The 10,428-nt window shown below is 28.3% G+C and overlaps 1 protein-coding gene across 2 annotated transcripts in view; it reads left to right on the top strand.

The window, feature by feature from the left end:
- The first annotated feature begins 813 nt into the window (after window positions 1-813).
- The window catches only part of LOC112688028 (putative ATP-dependent RNA helicase TDRD12), a 47,420-nt gene continuing 37,805 nt past the window's right edge, over window positions 814-10,428 (top strand). The window contains exons 1-2 of one of the 2 annotated variants that reach the window (XM_025561043.1): window positions 814-1,082; window positions 1,145-1,294. The gene's annotated coding sequence lies outside the window, so the exon portion shown is untranslated. Of the gene's footprint in view, window positions 1,295-10,428 lie in introns of both variants that reach the window. The other variant, XM_025561050.1, reaches the window with a different exon arrangement.

The raw sequence follows: 10,428 nt of genomic DNA on the forward strand, positions 1-10,428 counted from the left end.
ATATATAATATAATTATAAATCTTAAAATTGCAAGAACAAAGTGCGTCGCCGTCGACTACTCGGTCGTATTTTTCTTTATAATACGAGTTACTTATCCGTGCTGTACGTCTGGTATACATCTGGCGTGTAATTGATACGCTCGCGCGTACGTAGTTAGCGAAATGCTCATGCATTTATTTTTGGTATCAAAAACGTACAAATATGATATTTATATGTTTGGTTGGATATTTTCCGTTACACGTATACTATTATCGCTATTGGCCGTAAGACATCGTTCATCAATGTATACATAATAATATTACGTTGTTGCGGTCGTCGTCGTTTTCGTCCATACATTACACTATTTCGTACACACTTTATTGTTGTTGTATTGCATTGTGTAGCTCGTTCATAAATCATATATATATATATACACATATATTATACACATACATACACTAGATGGGCCCACTTAACATCTAAATACATATTATACTACCTTTGCATGCAAAGTGCACACACTACCCCACCAGCTGTCTATCATTTCTGGATCTATTAAATGCATACGCTGGGTCTATGTGTGCGGCAGTGCGTGTGCACATAAGCGTGCGTTTCTGCCGTGTGCATATTTCGTATTTATTTATAATTTAGGTAAACATACATATGCACAGGTATACGGATATTTTTGCGTACGCACACAAGCACATACACACACGCACGCGATCGCTCTTACACATACAGATACGCAAACGCACACGAGTGCGCGCACGCGTATGGTATTTACAATTACTATTATCATTGTTTCTATCCGCATACGTCACGGATGTGGCAAAGCGCATGGACCGCTATACCGTTGCGCTGGGTTGCTGCGTTTCCATGACGACGGGACGAACGGCGGGATGGCTGTCAGGACAACATCCGACTACGACTACGACGGCGATGTGATCATTATATTAGTCAACATGCCAATAGGCAAGTGACCGGACATTCACAACGCACTCTCTCTTTCTCTTTTTTTTCTCTTTCTCTCTCTCTCTCTCTCTCTCTCTCGAGCTCATGAACACACATACTACACATCAGATATATACGCGCACGTACACTCGTAATAATAATCCGATCCATTATCATTTTTTTTTGTTCATACGAATTTTTCAACGTTTTCAGTCTGACTTTTGATTTCGGTGGATTTTTTTCGAAAATATAACATCCGACATTTTTGATGACGGTCAGACCTCGGACGTCCGTTCAATCCCGTATATAATGCCCACATCACGCACGTCGTCTTTTGATTAACCGGCAATCCACAATTTTCAGGTGAGTTTGTTGCTACATAACATCTGTGTTATCGCTCTTTACTACACTACACTTACACGTATTATACGATATAATTATTCAATAATTATTTTATCTATACATAATTTAACGTACTGAGTGATAGTTATTAAAATAGGTTTTCAGTTATTAATTATGAATTATCAAATTATCAAATTATTGTACGTATTGCTTAAACATATAAATTTATTACAACTGTTGATAACGACTATGACACTAGATTACAATGATAACCTACTATGACTAGTCACTTCGTTTACCCACAAAAAATCTTGATAGTTTGTCGTAAATATATAATTTAAATGTTGAACGGATAAACGATGATGATTAAATCTGATCAGTTATTAATTGTATCTTAATTTATAACTAGAACAAATTTGTTTTTTTTTAATTTTCATAACACTTTATTTTCGATTATATTAAGACAAGAAAAAATGTTCAAGTATATATTTTTAATCAACTCGTAAAATTTATTATTTTCGATAAACTATTTTGCATCTAAATAATAGATTTTTATTCTCATACTATTAGAGTACCTATAGGTATATTCTAAAAAAGAAAAATTGTTTTAAAATTTAATTCTCTTTAATTTTGAAACAATTACAATAGTTATGTCAAGTATTGAAATTGTAGTAATAGTTTAAATAAATTATTACATTTGTATGAATTTCGGTTCATCACTAGTCGGTTGAGAAGTCAAAATAGTGAGAGCGGTGAAACGTTTCGGGTTTACTCACTAACGTCAATATAAAATTCGGTTGGTAACACGGGAGGGGGAGCCTTATCATAAGTCAGAACGGCTTGCCGTTCCAAAAATGTTATCTCTCCTCCCAAGGGAGATTCTTACTTCGATTACAGCGTGGTGGTTGCCGGGACAAACACTAGATAGTAACAAAAGCACACCATCCAGTGGAGATCACAGTATCTAACACGGTTCTTGTGTTCATGCTCTAGACAGGTACGAACATAGATATTAGGGCACAGGGAAAACTTAGATTTGTACAAACATGCCTGTTGAATATCGTCTCACATCAATAGAAGGTGCGCAACAGTGAGGTCTCGGTTAAAACCTGGCACTCGATTTATATTAATTAATTTCATATCAATAGGTATAATTATATTATTGGTGGATTTAGTAGAGTTGAAAATATTTTGTCGAAGAAATCAAAAATAATATTCTACTTCGGGGTAATTTTCAGATGAATAATACGAGTATTACAATAAAAAAAGCAATTGGTTTAGTCAGTGCTTCTGGGGGCCTTGGTTATATAATTGATGGGCCGTGAAATATTTATTTAATTTAAAGCTCTTGAAACAGAATTTAATGAAAAAAAAACTTACTAAATTTTGGTTAAAACGACAACAAGAGTATCCTGTAATTTCGAAAGTAGCTTTACTTATATTAATACCTTTCGCTTCAACATATCTTTGTGAAACTGTATTTTCACAACTTCAAATTATAAAAAAACAAACATAGATCATGCATTTCACAACAGCTTTAGAAACAAACTTTGTATTTTATTTTCAAATATCACACCTGACATAAGTATGCTATGCGAAAATATGGAAGCCCAACCGTCACATTCATAATTATAATATTTATTTTTATTTTCATTATTATTATTATTATTAACCTAGCATTTGTTTGAAACCAAATCAACATTATTATAGAATATTTTTGTATTGCTCTATAGTTATTACCAATTCTTTTTTTTTTTATAAATGTGTAAATACTATACAATTATAAGATTACATTTCAAAAATATATTAAAAACATTTATTTTCTTTATATTTTAATAATTTAACTTTGTGAAATAGTGTATGTTAATTTAGTATATCATTAACAATAAATAATTAATGACTTTGATTGAGGGGACCTTGACAGTTTTACATTAAATTTAAGGGGCCCTATAACAAAAAAGGTTGAAAAGCACTGAGTTAAGCAATAATAAGAGACGAATAAAATACTCTCGTATCTCGTATTTAGCATTCAACACATAAATGTGGTGAAAATGCCTATACAACGCGCCGTTTTTGGATTTCTTATGTTTGGTATGCATTTATTCTTTAAGTACTATTCTATTATACATTATTACTTTACAACATAATAACGAACATTCATCATGCATTTTATGACTATATCATTCAAATTAAGTGGCGTCTATTGTGTAATATATTTATTTATTTTAAAATAAAGAATGGATATTAATTTGTTTTTTAAATAACTCTGTAGAAATATTACATACTTTTTAAATTTGTATTTAAAATAATGATAAATATTAGAATATCTATCATGGAATTTCACGGGAGGATTTATTTAGGAAAATATTAAAATATTTTCTGTGTACATTGTATGATATATAATTGGTGATTGTTAGATGATGTGCAATTCTGTGAGATAATGTTTATGAAAATAATATTTACTAATTTTCATTCAACCATATTTACCAAAGTTTTGAATATTATACAAAAATTTAACGAATTAAAAAGTAACAGTACAAATTAAAAAATTATACGGAATATGTAATCGTATTTCTAAAATTAATTTACGGAAGGAAACTTTACTTTGTAGCTAATTATGTATTAGAAATTTATGCTATAAAGTTACATGATTAATACACAAACTATATTCATATTTAACAATTAGTATAACTGATTTTATTGGTTCAGAAGTATTATTAATTAGAATCAGAGCAATTATATTTATCAATGTAAGATATAAGTATTATATTTTACAATAAATTTGATTTTTTAATTGGTGCTTAATATAAACTTGATCACATAAATAATTAATTTTATCAATGGAAAATCATATAAAAATTATTATTACGAAAAAACAATACATTTTTTTCATCACCATACAATTGTTTGGTGTTCGAATATTGAAAATCATATAAAAATAAATTACTTGTTTATGAATAATAGTTATGTGACAATTGTATATTAATATACGAGTCTCATTGTTTTTCAATATTTTTTAAATCTACTTGTCAAAAAATAAAATAAATATTTATATATGTATTTCATATCTATACTGTATAATCATGATACACCAACACAAACATTAATTATAAATTTACTAAAATATTCAACACTAAAATTAAATGTTCTAACATATAATCAAGTTATTTTCAAACAAATAATAATTATAATAAATAGTAGAAGTAATAGAATAGTAAAATACTTGGTTATACATTATTTTACTAATGTTATAAAAATATAATATCAAATTTCAAGATTTTTAGTAGTATAAAAATTATTTTATTTACAACTTAAGACAACCTCTTAATCAAACTCGTTTATATAGCCATAAATAATACATGGTAAAACTAAAATACAGTACTTGCTTTTCTTAGGAACGAATAGTAAATTATTACTTTGCTAGTATTTCCAATAATCCAATTTATAAGTGTTTTATAAGTTGTTAATTATATTTAAGTGTCAAATGTTCATAGAATTTTCTATGGCCAGAAGTCAGAAAATCCTCCATCTAGATTTTAATTGATTATATTTGAATACACATGTAGTTCAGAATTTTTATGTCATAACGTATTTTTTAAATACATTTTTAATCTACTTGTATTTTATATGGTAAAGTTTTATAGTTAAAAACATTCAAACCATTTGGCTTATATAATGATTCTTGTGAGTTTCTTAAAATGTTTATATATTTTTTTCATTACATATTCATACATATATAGTATATGTAGTAATACGTAATACCCTTATTGGTATTTGAAGTTTTGCTGTATTTAGTATATTTATATTATTATTTATTACATTTAAATAAGTATACATAGCTATTGATATATATATTTAAAAAAATAAAAAATATACACTAAGTTAAAATTTAATAACACGAAAATGTATGGTAAACCTAGTATATTTTATACAGTTTGCTATTACAATTAGAAATGTAAACATTTGATTTGGTGCATCATTTATTGTTTTGTATGACCTGGTTCGTTTGTATTTCCATTACTTTTGAGCAGAACCCAACTTATGAAATATGGGTCCGGGGCAATATAATCTTAGGGGCTTTTAATATTTGTTTAATGTAATTTAAAAATTACAGTCAACATTAAAATAACATTATTGCATTAGTGAACAAAAGTTTTATTTACAGACCAAAAATTAATTGTTAAAACTCGTATTATATTTAAAAATAATTATTAAGTACCGGTAAAAATGAAAATTATTAGCTATTTATTAATGTTTACTAAATTACATAAATAAAAATTTAAGTCAATGGTTTCTTTCGAGATTTTAGTTTACTAAACTTCTGAATTAGATCTGAAAAATCTAATGTGTCAGTTATTTCCCTTTCAGCAGCTAGACGAACGAGTGAGTTTAATTTTTCTTGGTGAAGAGACGTTCTTCTGGCGTTTTCAATAAGTTCTAATTTTGAATTTATTTTTTCTGCTTCACGATTCGAAATTGGCAAAGTTAAATAAATTCGTAGAGAAATTCACACATTTGGAAAGACTTTTTTTAAATTATTTTCATGTACATAGAAGTAAATATTTTAAGGAGTAATTATTGGTAAATTTAACTGCATTACATAATTTTAAAAGTGCATAATTTCTTGTTTTATATTAGTTATATCAATATCATCTTTAAATGTGCTAATGAATATGTCGGCAGAAGTCTCTGAAAATAATTCCGAACCAAATTTTGTAATAAACTCAAAAATATTAGAAACATTATCATATGCGTTTAATCTTTTATCAAGTTCAGTAACTAAACGATCAATAATAGCGTAAAAAGTATCAATCTCTAACTTTCTTATACCATAAAAATTTGAATTTCCTTCTATTGTACCATCCGAGAATTTTTTTTTTCTTACACTTTTTTTCCAACACAGGGTAGAAAGTTTGTTGATAATACCCTTGCTTTGTTTTCAAAATATATAAACTTCTCTCTTAATGAACTAACATAAGTTTTTAATTCTTTCAATAAATTTACGGCTGTAAATAAATCTATTCCCGGTTTTTAAAGGTATTTACTGCGATAAATTTTCACTCCACAAAACTGCCATAAAAGTTGTTTTAAATTTTATCATTTTATTTTTCATTGATTTAGTTTCATGACGATTTTCTTGTTTTTCATTAGAATTTTCAAAAATATCTGTTAATGTACATATTATTTGGTCATAATTTAAGATAATAGCTTTACAAGACTCCGCGTGATACTCACACCTTGTACTACTTAAAGTTTTCAAAACGATTATTTTATTTTTCTCCTCCGATTTTAAACCAGTTAAAAGCAAATTCCATCTATGTAATGAGACCGCAAAAAAAACATACATTTTTTGAACAATACCAAAAAAATTGATTGCTTCTAAACAACTTTTCTCTGCATTAGACCCTACTAAATTTAGGGAATGAGCAAAACAAGGTGCAAATAAAGCAACACTACATTTTTTTTTTTTTATTTAAGCCTGTAAACTCTCATATATATCAGTCATATTATTAGCATTGTCGTACGATTGATCTCTACAGTATTGCAAATTAATATTATTATTTTCCAAAAAATGTATACTTCTTCGGCCATTGAAATACCAGTATGGCTTAATATATGAATGTATGTTAAGAATCGCTCAACAACTAACCCTTTATAACAGTATCTAACAACAACAGCAAATAAATCTCTATGTGCTCTATCTGGAGTAGAATCTAAAATTAGACTAAAGTATTTAGTTTCTTGTAACTGTTTAGTTATTTCTAAATAAAACTTCATTTGTCATTAGGTCAATTATTTCGTTAAAAATTCGCATCGAAAAATGAGATACATTGCCTGATCCTTTATTAGCGCGTTCATTCATATGTTGTTTTAAAAAGGGATCAAATTCGAAAATAACTTCAAGAATTCCAAGAAAATTTCCATTACTCAGAGAACCCAACTGCAAGTCATTACCCTCAAATGCTAACCCACGAACAGCCAAAAATTTAACAACAGATACTACATGGTGCAACACTTAAACCCAATACTTTTTGTCATTCAACATTTTTTCGGCCATAGTTTTATCTATACGATGTTAAGTGTTTACACGATCTAACCAAGTTAGGTTAACATTGATTCACGATGGTTTTCACTATTTCCATGTTCTTTAATTTTTTTCGTATGATTTTTTCCAATAGTTAATACCAGGATTAATAAAACTTAAATTATTTGATTTATTAAATAGTTTACAAACAAAATTGTAAACAATGCCAGTATGCGCAGAAAACATAAGTCATTTACGTGAGTGTATTTCACCATTAGGCAATTTTAATTCGAATACTGAGATATTTAATGAGCGATTATAATTTTTAAATTTTTTTTTGGAAGAATGGAATTTTTTTGAATCCATATTCTGAAAAATGCTGGTCCTTTTAAGCAGCATAATTCTATAAAAGTGTTGTTTAATACTAAAGGCCACATTCCTGGATTTTGATATGATTCAATATCAATTTCAAAGTTATAAACATCTAAATTAAAATTAATAGCAATCACTGGATTTTCTACTGCAGGACAATTGTCAGATTCATTATCAGAAAAATTTAAAGCATCATAGTTTGAAGTGATTGTATTGTATTAGACATATTATTACTATCGTTATTTATGTTTTCAACATCAAGATAACTATTATTTAGAACCAAATCATCTTTATTATTTGTATTAGCTTCTACTTCTACTTCGTTTTCACTATTGACAGTTTTTTTTTTAAATTTGTTAATTTAGGTAATTTGCTTACTGCATCTTCAGCCTCCTTCTTTAATTTTCGTTTTACATAACCACTGAGATAAATCCTTTTTTTGTCTGACATTTTCAAATTCAATAGTTTTTATTATACACTAATAACGAACAAAACTCACGAACTCTACTTAAAACCAATTTAAAATCACGAGTCACAACACTCAACAGAATACTAACTAACGTACCGATTGTATTAACGATGTAAAACTAACCAACAAAATGTATGTAATAGAAAATACCTTAACGATTTGATAGAGGTAAACAGTAGACTATATAGTGAATACCCGCGTTTAGATAAACTGAGTGTTCGCAAAAACCCAAGATATTTTTAAATAATGCGCGGCTTACAACTGTTGCGATTCGTGTTATCTTACAAGTGTTTAAACTTGGCCTATAGGTATATACGTTGATGGTTAGGTGACAGGATGGGTAAATATAAATGGTAAAGTGTTTTTGGCCAACTTTATCTCAAAATTGAATAGCTTTATTTTATCGATTAGATAATAATTTTAAATTCCATTACGAAACATGACTAATTTGTTTTGTAAATGTTAAACGAAAGAAATATCTTAAAATTTTACAATATCACTTAAATATTTAATTGTCAACAGAGGCCCGGGACCCCAAATAATACTGGGGCCCGGGGCTGTAGCCTCCCTAGCCCTCTTCTAAGTTGGGCTCTGCTTTTGAGTTGTTATTATAAAACTCTACATAGTGTTGGAAACTCAGACTCTTTTTCATTATAATATATTGTATGATGGTGATAGTGAAATTTTGAAATTGACTGGTCTACTTAACCTGTTTCCGAGTTATCGAACTTTCAAGGGGGGGGGGGGGGTTGAGCATGTCCCCAGCCCCCCACCTTGAAAGTTCGATAACTCGGAAACGGGTTAAACACAAACGACGGGAATAAAAGCACAAACAAGCACAAACGACTGTAAACATTTGAACTTGAAAGTCCGAGGTGGGGGGGGCTGGGGACATGCAGCTCATTTTAACCCAGGCTTAGGATTCATAACAAATAGGTATCTTGCTGGCATGGTCAGAAACATCTTAGATTTTTAGATTTTTATTTAGCTGCAATACATACAATAGATAGTGTTTAAATGGTTGAGTATGGACACTATTTATACGGTATATATATTAATAAACAACACCAATATTGAGAGTGAATATTTTGTTTTTTCTGTGTCATAACAGCGATACTATATTATAATATGATAAGATACCTGGATCAGTTATGCTGTTATTAACTAATATATACGTGTTCTAGGTAAACAAGAAAGCTATATCTATTAGCTATGTATGTAAAAAGTGTATTTACAAACAAAAATAGCAACCTCCAAAAAAGTAGAATATAAATTGTTATTTATATAAGTGTTCAGGATATGCAGTTGTATATCCTAAGGTCCCTTGGCTATGCTTATGTATTGTTTTATTTTTTAAATTCAAAGATTTATATTCAATACTTCCAAAATATGTAACTATAGTATTTTCTTTAGTTTTTTGATCAAAAAGTTTACTTATTCCATTGTTATTATATGATACATGTTTATCTCCATTCACATTTTGATACAAAAAATGGTAAATTATAAATTATAATAATGCTTTAATGTAATTGTTGTATATATTTTAACTAGACTATTAGATTGAGCAAAATAGCCCAGCTAATCCAAAAAATATCTGACCGTATGAGTTTAATATTTTTGTAATAATGTAGAACCTTTGCTCTTAGGACAAATAATATTTATTTAAAAGAGTATTACATAGTTATTAGGTCAATCTGCAGAATTGTACTTCAATTTTGGTGGTAAAATAAAATTTTGAAATTTTACTAAATTACCTACTAACGTTGTGTTCATTCGAACTTAAAACCTGTAGCTGGTTGAATTTTTGTTTTTTCAAGATATTATTATTATTTTGTTAAATATTGTAGAAATTTGAGTATTACGTAGTGAATTTAGTCATTATATCCTTATCCAATTTTTATGTAAATTTAATTTGAGAATGTCGAAAAAACTATTTTAGATTTCAGATTAATATTCTTCATATTTATATTGGCAATTAAACAAATTAATCATTTTATATTTTATATTAATATTATTTTTATTCATGTTGGCAACTAAGCAAGTTAATAATTTTATATTTTATATTTAATATTAATATTTTTATTTTATATAATCATATGAAGTAAGAATGATGTATATTAATTTTATTATTGGGCCTTTGAGCAACGGAAAGCGTTGACACTTTCCCTTGTTATCGAGCTACTTTTTGGCACCATGTAATTCTTTCTGAGTATAAAGAGGGGTGTAGTACCATTCATAAGTTTGTATAAAAGTTATAAGGCCGCCGAATAACGACCGTCCGCCGTGTGA

This window comes from Sipha flava, unplaced genomic scaffold (assembly GCF_003268045.1).
Source record: "Sipha flava isolate LNK unplaced genomic scaffold, YSA_version1 109_pilon_pilon, whole genome shotgun sequence".
Lineage (NCBI taxonomy): Eukaryota > Metazoa > Arthropoda > Insecta > Hemiptera > Aphididae > Sipha > Sipha flava.